The sequence below is a fragment of the Musa acuminata genome, chromosome BXJ3-7, assembly GCF_036884655.1.
Source record: "Musa acuminata AAA Group cultivar baxijiao chromosome BXJ3-7, Cavendish_Baxijiao_AAA, whole genome shotgun sequence".
In the NCBI taxonomy this organism is placed as follows: domain Eukaryota; kingdom Viridiplantae; phylum Streptophyta; class Magnoliopsida; order Zingiberales; family Musaceae; genus Musa; species Musa acuminata.
Window position 1 is genome coordinate 31,241,958 of NC_088355.1, and position 12,376 is coordinate 31,254,333.

The window sequence follows — 12,376 nt, forward strand, 5'->3', positions numbered from 1 at the left end:
AAGATTTGTTTCACATACATATCTTGATCCTTGTAAAAATGAAGCATGATTTAATCTCTCATCGATTTTAACTTCACAAATAGCCTTCCTCCTTCATGCAAAAAGATTATAACAAATAAAAAGGAAGAAGTATTCAAAGCAATCTATGTATCATGCTATCCTTTATATGCTTGGAAAATAACATGTAAAGGCATGAACAACTATCACACTTATGCTCAAAATTCGCTTATTGTTCTCCTGCTATCACAATTACCATGCTTTTTGTTGATGACAAAGGGGGCGAAATATATGAGTATTAATGTCATGCTTGCATCACCAAGAGATATATGAATTGATGCTATGATTGCTATAATTTGCATTATGCCTTGTTTGTATCATGTAATGATATCAAAATCTTACTTCACAGTTTTACATATTGATATCTTACAATATGATGAATTGCTACTATTACCATCATTCAAACCTGTTATGTAAAATTTGAAAATGAATGTCAAGCCTTGACATCATCTTCAGAGAGAAACATCATGATGGGAATCATGATGGGAGTATTGATAACTTTAAATGATTTTAACTTATCAATATGTCTCTTGAATTCAAAGGTTTTGAATTCAAGAATGACTTATCTCAAGTATGACATATAAATAGGGGGAGTGAAGGTTAACTCCATTATCAATTGATTGTCATCATCAAAAAGGGGGAGATTGTTGAATCTCGGATTTTGATGATTAAGTCAATTGTTATTTGTTATCTAACCTATATGTTGAGATAAGTGTGCAGGATTAACTACGATGAAAATAAGATATGCAACATGAGTTGCGTCGGAGTCAAGAAAATGATCACGTTGGGAGTTCGAGAGTTCGACGGAAGTTCGGACAATCGTCGAAGATCCTGTGGGAACGAATCCGAGAAGTCCATGAGCTTGCCAAAGAAGCTCGTCGGAACTCGCCAAGTGGATCGTCGCAAGTCCAGGAGTTTGCCGGAAGTCCGCAGGAGCATCACCGAGGGTTCATCGGATGATCGACGGAAGTTCGCCGGAAGCTCGTCGGAAGAAGCGATTAACGCACCGGAGCAAGTTGTAGTAAATATCTTAGGAAAAATCATAGTTAGCACAATGATTAAGTTGGAAATGGGAGGTGATCCCATTAACTTAATCTTGGGTCAATTGGGCCCTTGAAAAAACCCAAATTGGGCCGAATGGATCAACTCATTCGGACCCTGATTTCTGCCAAGCGATTCAACCGCACAAGCCAGGAGGTGGCACCGCCTGGGCTAAGTCTCCGAGCGAGACTGGGCGGTGCAACCACCCCAACCAGGAGGTGGCACCGCCTGGGCTCAGTCTCCGAGCGAGACTGGGCGGTGCAACCTCCCCTGACAAGAGGTGGCACCGCCTGGGCTCGGTCTCCGAGCTCTGGCTGAGCGGTGCAACCGCCTCAGTCAGGAAGTGGCACCACTTGAGCTCGGTCTTCGAGCTCTGGCAGAAGGTGCAACCGCCCCTGACAGGAGGTGGCACCGCCTAGAGGATCAGTCTTCGAGCTCTACCAGGCGGTGCAACCGCTCCAGTCAGGAGGTGCAACCGTCATATCCCGGAATTTCGGGAATTGACAGTTTTGAGCTCCAATTTCAAACTGGGTTGGGGCCTATAAATGCCCCACCCATTCAGCATTGAAAGGGCACTCTATACACACCGAAATCATGATCTTGTTATGTGATTTTTAGAGCTCAAAATTGTTGTAAATGCCAAAAGTTCTTCTCCCTCTTTTCTTCCAAGTTCTGAGCTTTAAAGAGAGGAGAGAAAATTCTGTAAGGGTTGTCTCCTAAGCCCGTCAAAAGGAGTGAAACTGTAAAAGGGTGGTTGGCCTTCGCCTATTGAAGGAAGGCCTCTAGTTGACGTCGGTGACCTCGTCGGTGGAGGAAGCCAAAAGTGGAGTAGGTCAAGATTGACCGAACCACTCTAAATCTCGGTTTGCATTTACCTTCAGCATATTATCTTTACTACAAACCTCCTTTAAAGCTTACTGCTTTCTGCGCATATACGATCGGGTTTCAAGCTTTGCACCTTCCGAATCGGCGTTTAGACGTAAATCAGTTTTATCGTACGATCATCATATTTCTGTTTGCGTTTACATTTTGATTTCTATCATAACTGCAAACTGCCTTTATATCCATGCTTAAACTGCATCTTGCTTAATCAAGTGATTTACGAATCAGTATTTAGACGTAAATCAGTTTTTTCGTACGAATATCATATTTCAGTTTGCGCCTACTATCTGATCATAATCATAACTGCAAACTGCATTTATATCTTTGCTGCATCTCGCTTAAACAAAAGTTAAAGTGATTTACAAATCAACTTTCTTACCAAAATCACTTTTAACGAAGAACGTAGTTTTTATTTTAATCGTAGAAGGTTTTCCGTTGCACTAATTCACCGACCCCCCCCCTCTTAGTGCTCTTGATCCTAACAGTATAGCTGTAATTTTTTTCACCATAGATGCGTTCGCATTTTTGTGGTACCAAAAATATCGCTCCGCGCGTGAGATCCAACCAATCGGGTCTTTTTCTTCCCATCTAGGGAAGTCCACTCTCATGCGTGGATAGTTGAGGTCGGTCATAGAGCCTCCCCTCCCTTGGAAGTCATCTCTTTGGGCTTGGTGTGATTGTTTAGAGCTCTCTCCTTGATGTGATTTCTTCGGGTTTAGTGGTTGGCCCAAACCGAGTTCGGTAAAGATAGTTCGAATCTTATCCTCCATTCGTGCCTCCAAGGCTTCGAATTTAGCATTGATTGTCTCCTTAGATACCATAGTATATTCCTCCAAATCTATGATGTTAAGATCTCTCTTTTGTTGTTGGGTTAAAGGCATGTATAAGTTGAGAGAAGTGATGGTCGAAAGGGTTGGTGGATTGGTGGATGTAGGCTGCGGTTTTTGGGTGTAGTTTGAGGGTGTGGTTTAGTCGAATTTAGGGCTGTGGATGAAAGTTTTAGATCTGTGGTAGATGGCAGCAAAGGTTTGATAGAAATTAGTGGTAGTTTTGCTGCAGAATTGTGTTGTCTTGTAAGAGCAGAATTGTCGTCGAACAAATAGCGATTTCTCGACAAAATTTTCACCAAAAACTTGAGAGATTTTAGGAGGGAAATGACAACAATATCTCAATTTATATGACAGCAAGGATATCTAATTTAATCAAGAAAATTTCGATAGTAATAGCAAAGAAATTGGTGCAAGTTGCGATAGCAGAATTCTCGTCGAAAAATTTCAATGGTTTGCGATGAAAATTTGCAGCAACACAAAATCGTTTTTAGAGATGAATTTCTCAATAGATCAATCTTAGATGGAAGCCAAGATGATCTATGAAGTGTATAAGAAATTTCGTTCAAAAAAGATTGCAAATAGATGGGTTAAGGCAACAATATGCGACTGAAATTTTCTACAGCGTAGATTTTCAAGTGTAGCAGATTGGATGTAAAAGATCAGTAGTTTATATTGAGAATTTTTCGATAAAATCAAAGGGAAATCCACTGGTAGGAAGCATCAAAGCTATCATAAAAATTTTGTAGAGATTTGGATAGAAAAAATATAGTATCAAGATCAAACAAATAGTGCTATGCGGCTGAAATTTTACAGTGCAAATTTTCAAATATAGCAGATGAGACGTAAAAGATCAATGGTTTATATTGAGAATTTTTTGCAAAACTAAAGGAAAATCTTCTATTAGGAAGTGTCAAAGATGTCATAAAAATTTCGTAGAAATTTGGATAGTAAAAACACAGTAGCAAGATCAAACAGACTGTGCTATGCAGCTGGAATTCTGCAATGTATCTTTCGTCGTAGATATGAAAATTTTACAATAAAAAGTTTATGCAGCAATATAGGGACAATTTTTTTTTGGATTTTCAAATAAGGATAACTAAATTGTAGCAGCAGTAAGGTAGGAAACCAAAACCTATTGCAATTCATGGGGAGATCAAAGGATGATCTGCGGTGGTGGAGATGACGACGGAATTTGGCGATGATCTTTTAAGCAATTGTGGGAATTGCTTTGGGCGACTGTGGAGGGCTGATGGATGGCTGTGGAAGGGCAGCGAGATGCCAAGAACGCTGCTCTGATACCAGGAGTTAGAACCCTTACAGATTCTAAACTTGGGATTGATCTCTTTAGGGGATCGACCTCCTAAAAACTCTATAGGGGTTCCTCCCTCCAAGTTGCTGCTCAAAGGCTGCAGAAAAGATTCATCTATTGCTTATCAAAAGAGGAGGAATATATGACTATTTATAGGGCTTCTAAACCCTAACTCCTAATAGGACTCCTACTTAAGACTCCTACTTCTAACCAACTCCTAATAGGACTCCTACTTGTTAGGATCAGGAGCACTAAGAGGGGGGGGTGGGGGGGGGTGAATTACTGCAGTGGAAAACTTTCGACGATTAAAACTGCGTTCGTACAATAAAAGCGATTTCGATAGAAAACCCGATTCGTAAATCACTTTAACTTGTGATCAAGCGAGATACAGGTAAAGCGAATTTATAAAGGCAGTTTGTAGTTATGATGGAAATCAGAATGTAAGTGCAAACTGAAATATGATGTTCGTACAATAAAACTGATTTACGTCGAAACACCGATTCAAAAAGTACTGAACTTTGAAACACGATCGTAAATGCACAGAAGGCAGTAAGCCATTGAGGAGGTTTGTAGTAAAGATAATATGCTCAAAATAAATGCAAACCAGAGAGCACCATAATTTTAGAGTGGTTCGGTCAATCTTGACCTACATCCACTTTTGGCTTCCTCCACCGAAGAGGTCACCGACGAGGTCACCGACGTCCACTAGAGGCCTTCCTTCAATAGGCGAAGGCCAACCACCCTTTTACAGTTTCACTCCTTTTGACGGGCTTAGGAGACAACCCTTACAAACTTTTCTCTCCTCTCTTTAAAGATCAAAACTTGGAAGAAAAGAGGGAGGAGAACTTCTAGACTTTACAACACTTTTGAGCTCTAAAATCACAGAGTAAGATCAAGCTTTTGGTGCCTTTAGGTTGCTTTCATTGCTGAAAGGGTGGGGTATTTATAAGCCCCAACCCAATTTGAATTTCGAGCTCAAAACTGTCATCTCTCGGAATTCCGGGGTCTGGCGGTTGCACCGCCTGATTGGAGCGGTTGAACCGCCTAGCAGAGCTTGAAGACTGAGCCTCTGGGTGGTGCCACCTCTTGTCAGGGGCGGTTACACCTTCTGCCAGAGCTCGGAGACCGAGCTCAGGCGGTGCCACCACCTGACTGGGGCGGTTGCACCTCCTGCCAGAGCTCAGAGACCGAGCTCAGGCAGTGCCACCACCTGACTGGGGCGGTTGCACCGCCCAGCCAGCGCTCGGAGACCGAGCTCAGGCGGTTGCACCTATGTTAGAGGCGGTTGCATCACCCAACCAGAGCTCGGAGACTGAGCCCTGGGCGGTGCCACCGCCGACCCAAGCGGTGCCACCTCTAGCCAAGAAATCTGGGTCCGAATGGGCTGATCCATTCGGCCCAATTTGGGTCTGTCCAGGGCCCAATTGCCCCAAGATTAAGTTAATGAGATCACTTCCCATTTCTAACTTAATCATTGTGCTAACTACGATAATTCTTAAGACATTTACTACAGCTTGCTCCGGTGCATCAATCGCTTCTTCCGATGAGCTTCCGGCGAACATCTGACGAACCTCCGGCGATGCTCCGACGGACTTCCGGCAAACTCCTAGACTTGGGACGATCCACTTGGTAAGTTTCAACGAGCTTCGTTGGCAACCTCTTGGACTTCTCGGATTTGTTCCCGCAGAACCTCCGACGATCGTCCGGACTTCTGTTGAACTCTCGAACTCCCAACGTGATCATAGTCTTGACTCCGACGCAACTCCTACTGCATGTCTTTCTTCCATCGTAGTTAATCCTGCACATGTAAAACAAAACCTCAATCGAGACAATTAATCCTAAGAAATTAACCAAGTTGTCCGGCATGTCATTGGTCCCTCAACGCTTCATCTGATTCTTTGGCGCATCGTCCTCTCCTGTGGCCTATTGCCCAATCGGCCAGTTGACTCCGCAACTTCGATATCCTTGGCACAATACCCACTCTTCTTGGTCCGATGCCCGAGTCCATGGCCCGAAGCCTTCTGTCGATACGTCGACCGATCCACCGGCCCGACGTCCAATCTTCTGACATGTTCCTCCAGCACAACATGATTTTCCTGCTTTAATTGTCTCGTCCTAATCGAAGCATCCTACGTCACTCAAAACACAGATTAAATCATAAACACATATCAAGTAGTTTCATCATCAAAATACGAGATTCAACAATCTCCTCCTTTTTTATGATGACAATTACTTGATGACGGAGTTATCCTTAACTCCCGGAGTTTAAACAAACTCCCCTTATCAATATGTCATATTGATAGAACTTTGAATTCAAGTCATTACAATATTCATCATGAATACTTGCAACACGTCATCATGAACTTATGCATAACATCATACTTCTCCCCCTTTGTCATCAACAAAAAGGAGAAGTCCAACTATTCTTGTGTTTGGAATATTAGTTTAACTCATTGCATGAAAAACATAATATCAAGTTTTATCATCATGTAGTTTTGAAGCTAAAATATTTAGCAAGTGTTACATCATGCTTAGAACATTCAAGCTATCAAGTTTTAGATATGCAAGTTTTATAACATACAAGATAGCACTTTTGGTAATGTTCAAGATAGCAAGTTCTACATCATGCAAGCTAGCAATGTTACAGCATTTTAGAACTTGCAAGCTAGCAATTTAGAGATGTTCAAGAAGGCAATTCTTGTTTCTTGAAATATGCAAGTTGTAAGTTAGCAAATTTTTACTTCCTTTGCAATGTTTGAGCTTGCAATTTTGCTTCCATTGCAAAGTGTAAGTTTAGCATGTTTACTTTTCTTGAGATAGCAACTATTTGCCTCTCTTTAGACTACAAGCTAGCAATTTTTACGATATGCAAGTTTTACTACATACAAGCTAGCAAAAATTTCGAAAGCAAATGCAAGATAGCTTTCTTGTGTAAGCTTATGATTCTTGCTTCCTATTGCAATGTGCAAGTTGCAAGTTTTGCTTCTTGAGATAGGCAAGATAGCACTTTTTTAATTTTTGTTTGGCAAGCTTGTGATGTTCAAGATAACAAGCTTTTTCTTCTCTTTTGAGAAGTGTCATTTTTGCTATCTTTGCAAAGTGCAAGCTAGCAAAATGCCAAACTAGCAAGAGATAATGTTTTACATGAGGCAAGCAAACAATTTGGCAAGTGTTACATTTGCATCTTCTCTTTTGAGAAGTGTAATTTTTGCTTTCATCTTGAATTGTGTAAGCTAGCTAGTTTGCCTCTTTTCATGATGTCCACGCTAGAAATTCTTGCTCCCCCTTTGTCATTGTCAAAAAGAAGGGAAGACCCTTTTATCAATTTTCAGATTATGACAAAGGTAAGTATCAATCTTATTTGTGCATCATTATATATTCAAATTAAAACATACACAATTTCAAAAACCTTATTTTTCGATACCAAAAAATAAATCAATCATCATTAATGGGCATATCATACATGATACTCAAACATTAAAATTTTGAAGCATTTATCAATATGTTGATCATGATACCAAACATTCATCATTTAAAGCATTCATGATACATATCATATGCAATACATCATGTACATCATTGTCATAAGTATTGCATGTATCATTTCAAATTCATGAATATTTCATCATTGCATGCATCATACCAAATCATAAAATATACAATCATCATTAATGCATGATTCCTAATCATCATTTATTTTACATTATGATGGTACCAAATTTGTCAAATTACATCCTACCATGCATGATCGAAACTTCTTATTTGTATACATCAAAACAAATTAATGAATATTTCATGTATTCATATCATCACATAAGGAATATCAAGAAGAATTATTAGGTGATGAGATGTATTTCATACATTTAAAGAATTTCACATAACAAAATTTAAGTCATAAGCCTTAAAAGATGTCATGAAAGAACATATAAACAATGTTGATTTATAAAATGAATACTCAAGTTATAATTTCGAAAAATCAAGAGAAACCGTGATTCATTTTAATAAATCTCCTCTTAAATAAATAACATAAAGAATTCTTAGGAGATCATGAAAAAGATAGAATCCATTCAATCTTATAAGATAACAAGATATTAATTCATGCATATAAAATCTTGATTTAAGCATAAGAAATCTCAATTTACAAATTTTGAAAAATCAAGATAAAGCTCATTTAAATCATCAAATCAAGATCATTTTCAAGAAACTCACAAAAGTAATATAAATAGATTCATTGACTTCCCATTTTGAAGAATCAATAAAGTCGAAAAAAATAAATTTTTCAAGAAGAAACCTTTCCACTTTTTAGTTGTTTTAATTCAAGTAATTTATTTCATACATGCGTGTTCTTTTCTTTTATGCCAAATAAAAACATGTATCAACGTTTAGGATCGAAAAATAAATTTCATCGTAAAACCATCAAGATCAATAGATTCTCAAAAATGAATTGTTAGGATCAAGAAAATCCGAAAATGATACCAATTGTTAGGATCAAGAAAAATAAAATTTAACACTTTCATGCATTCAGACATGATTTTGTTATAGATTTTCAAACACAATCATGAAGATAAAACATGCTTATGATCATGAAAATTTTTGTATCCAAAATACATAATTTTCAACATGTTATTAAGGCATGTAATAGTGTAAAGTTCTCATTATAGCAATTTAGTGAGTGAATTAAGGATGTCCGAAAAATGATTTTAATAAGTTCATGCATTCGGACACATTTTTGACATATGTTTTTCAAATACACTCATGAAAATAACACATGCTTATTATCATGTATAACTTAAAATTTCATGCATAAAATTATCAATCATAGTATCAAAATATTTAATATTACATCATTATGCATTTCTTTAAGCATGATTTTATTTAATCAAAATCGAGAAATAACAATGGAAATCAACATGATAGACATTATTACTTCTTAACCACATATAGCATGATTTCATATTTTCAATCAAAATCATTTTGTTTGTTTATCATAAAATATGTAATATTATTATTTTCGAAATTACTAGCATGATCATAATTTTTGTATTTTTATTTTTAAACATGTAATTTTTAAGAAAATTAATTCTAAACTAAAAAATAAAATACATCATGAAAGCATCAAGTAATTTCAAAATAAATTAGGGAGATTTCGATTACCTCATCATTGAAAGCGGTTAAGGCATAGTTTGCCACCTCGCCTTTCTTGATTTTCTCCTCGTCTTCGGAGGAGCTCGATTCATCCCACTTTGTGTTCTTCTTCTTGCATTCAAAGCAAGTAGTTCCATTCTTTTTGTTCTTAAATTTTTGTTTCTTTAATTTTTTAAATTTCTTAGTGAGTAGTTCTTGTTCACTATCACTTGAGCTTATGCTCGAGTGGTCAAGTGTTCTATGTCCCAAATCCTTCCTGTTCTTTGGAAGGTGGTTTTGTTTATCATGTTCATCATGTGCAATGTGCACCATTTCATATGCCATCAACGAACCGATAAGTTCTTCAAGTGGAAAAATATTTAAATCTTTTGTTTCTTGTATTGCCATTACTTTTGATTCCCAAGCTTTAAAAAATGATCGTAAAACTTTACTAATAAGTTCAAAATTCGAGAAACATTTGCCAAGAGCTTTTAAACCATTGACGACATCCGTGAAACAAGTGTACATGTCAACAATGGTTTCGCTCGACTTCATTCGAAAAAGCTCGAAATCATGCATCAAAAAAATTACTTTAGAATCTTTTACACTACTTGTGCCTTCGTGTGTGATTTCAAGAGTGCGCCAAATATCGAAAGCCGTTTCGCACAAAGAAATCCGATTGAACTCATTTTTGTCCAAAGTGCAAAATAAGGCATTCATAGCCTTTGCGTTTAAAGAAAAATACTTCTTCTCCAAATCCGACCATTCGTTCATCGGTTTAGAGGGAAGTTAAAAATCGTTTTCAATAATATTCCATAAATCCAAAATTCATAGAAATCAAGAAAACTCTCATTCGAGTTTTCCAATAAGTGTAGTCCAATCCGTTCAATAACGGTGGACGAACAACCGATAAGCCCTCTTGAAAGCCATGCAGAGTAATTTCTCTCGGGTATAAATCCGAAATGAGAAAAACCAGGCTCTGATACCAATTGTTAGGATCAGGAGCACTAAGAGAGAGGGGGGGGGGGGGGGGGGGTGAATTAGTGCAGCGGAAAACTTTCGACGATTAAACCTGCGTTCATATGATAAAAGCGATTTCGATAGAAAACCCGATTCATAAATTACTTTAACTTGTGATCAAGCGAGATGCAATTAAAACAAATCTATAAAGGCAGTTTGCAATTATGATGGAAATCAGAATGTAAGCACAAACTGAAATATGATGTTCGTACAATAAAACTGATTTACGTCTAAACACCGATTCGGAAAATACTGAACTTTGAAACACGATCGTAAATGCGCAGAAGGCAGTAAGCTATTGAGGAGGTTTGTAGTAAAAATAATATGCTCAAAGTAAATGCAAACCAGAGAGCACCGCAATTTTAGAGTGGTTCGATCAATCTTGACCCACATCCACTTTTGGCTTCCTCCACCGACGAGGTCACCGACATCTACTAGAGGCCTTCCTTCAATAGGCGAAGGCCAACCACCCTTTTACAGTTTCACTCCTTTTGACGGGCTTAGGAGACAACCCTTACAAACTTTTCTCACCTCTCTTTAAAGATCAAAACTTGGAAGAAAAGAGGGAGGAGAACTTTTAGACTTTACAACACTTTTGAGCTCTAAAATCACAGAGTAAGATCAAGCTTTCGGTGCCTTTGGGTTGCTTTCATTGCTGAAAGGGTGGGGTATTTATAGGCCCCAACCCAATTTGAATTTCGAGCTCAAAACTGTCATCTCCCGGAATTTCGGGGTCTGGCGGTTGCATCGCCTAACTAGGGCGGTTGCACTGCCTGGCAGAGCTTGAAGACTAAGCCTCTAGGCGGTGCCACCTCTTGTCAGGGGCGGTTGCACCTCCTGCCAGAGCTTGGAGACCGAGCTCAGGCGGTGCCACCGCCTGATTGGGGCGGTTGCACCGCCCAGCCAGAGCTCGGAGACCGAGCTCAAGCGGTTGCACCTCTGTTAGAGGTGGTTGCACCGCCCAACTAGAGCTCGGAGACTGAGCCCTGGGCGGTGCCACCGCCGACCCAAGCGGTGCCACCTCTGGCTAAGAAATCTGGGTCCGAATGGGTTGATCCATTCGGCCCAATTTGGGTCTGTCAAGAGCCCAATTGCCCCAAGATTAAGTTAATGGGATCACCTCCCATTTCTAACTTAATCATCGTACTAACTACGACAATTCTTAAGATATTTACTACAGCTTGCTCCAGTGCGTTAATCGCTTCTTCCGGCGAACATCCAACGAACCTCCAGCGATGCTCCGACGGACTTCCGGCAAACTCCTAGACTTGCGACGATCCACTTGGCAAGTTCCGACGAGCTTCTTTGGCAAGCTCCTGGACTTCTCGGATTTGTTCCCGTAGAACCTCCGACGACCGTTCGGACTTCTGTCGAACTCTCGAACTCCCAATGTGATCATAGTCTTGACTCCGGCGCAACTCCTGCTGCATGTCTTTCTTCCATCGTAGTTAATCCTACACATGTAAAACAAAACTTCGATCGAGACAATTAATCCTAAGCAATTAGCCAAGTTGTCCGGCATGTTATTAGTCCCTCGACGCTTTGTCCGATTCTTTGGCGCATCGTCCTCTCCTGTGGCCTATTGCCCAATCGGCCAGTTGACTCCGCAACTCCGATATCCTTAGCGCAATACCCGCTCTTCTTGGCGCAATGCCCGAGTCCACGGCCCGAAGCCTTCTGTCAATACGTCGACTGATCCACCGGCCCGACATCCAATCTTCTGACATGTTCCTCCGACACAACATGATTTTCCTGCTTTAATTGTCTCATCCTGATCGAAGCATCCTACGTCACTCAAAACGCAGATTAAATCATAAACACATATCAAGTAGTTTTATCATCAAAATACGATATTCAACACTACTCAAGACTCCTATTCCTTTACAACTCCTAATTCTTCTCTAAGAAATAACCTCCTAACCCTAGCCGACCTCTTCACCTCTTTAATAGGGGTCGGCTTAGGTAGGTTTTATGTGAATGTCCCTCTCAATTACGACTCTCCTAGCTAGAGTCCTAACAATGTAGTATTTAAAACAAGAGGATTGACATAGAACACTTACAAGATATTTCCAAGTGTATTATGCTTCTATCTTGCTTCATGAACTACGGTCCT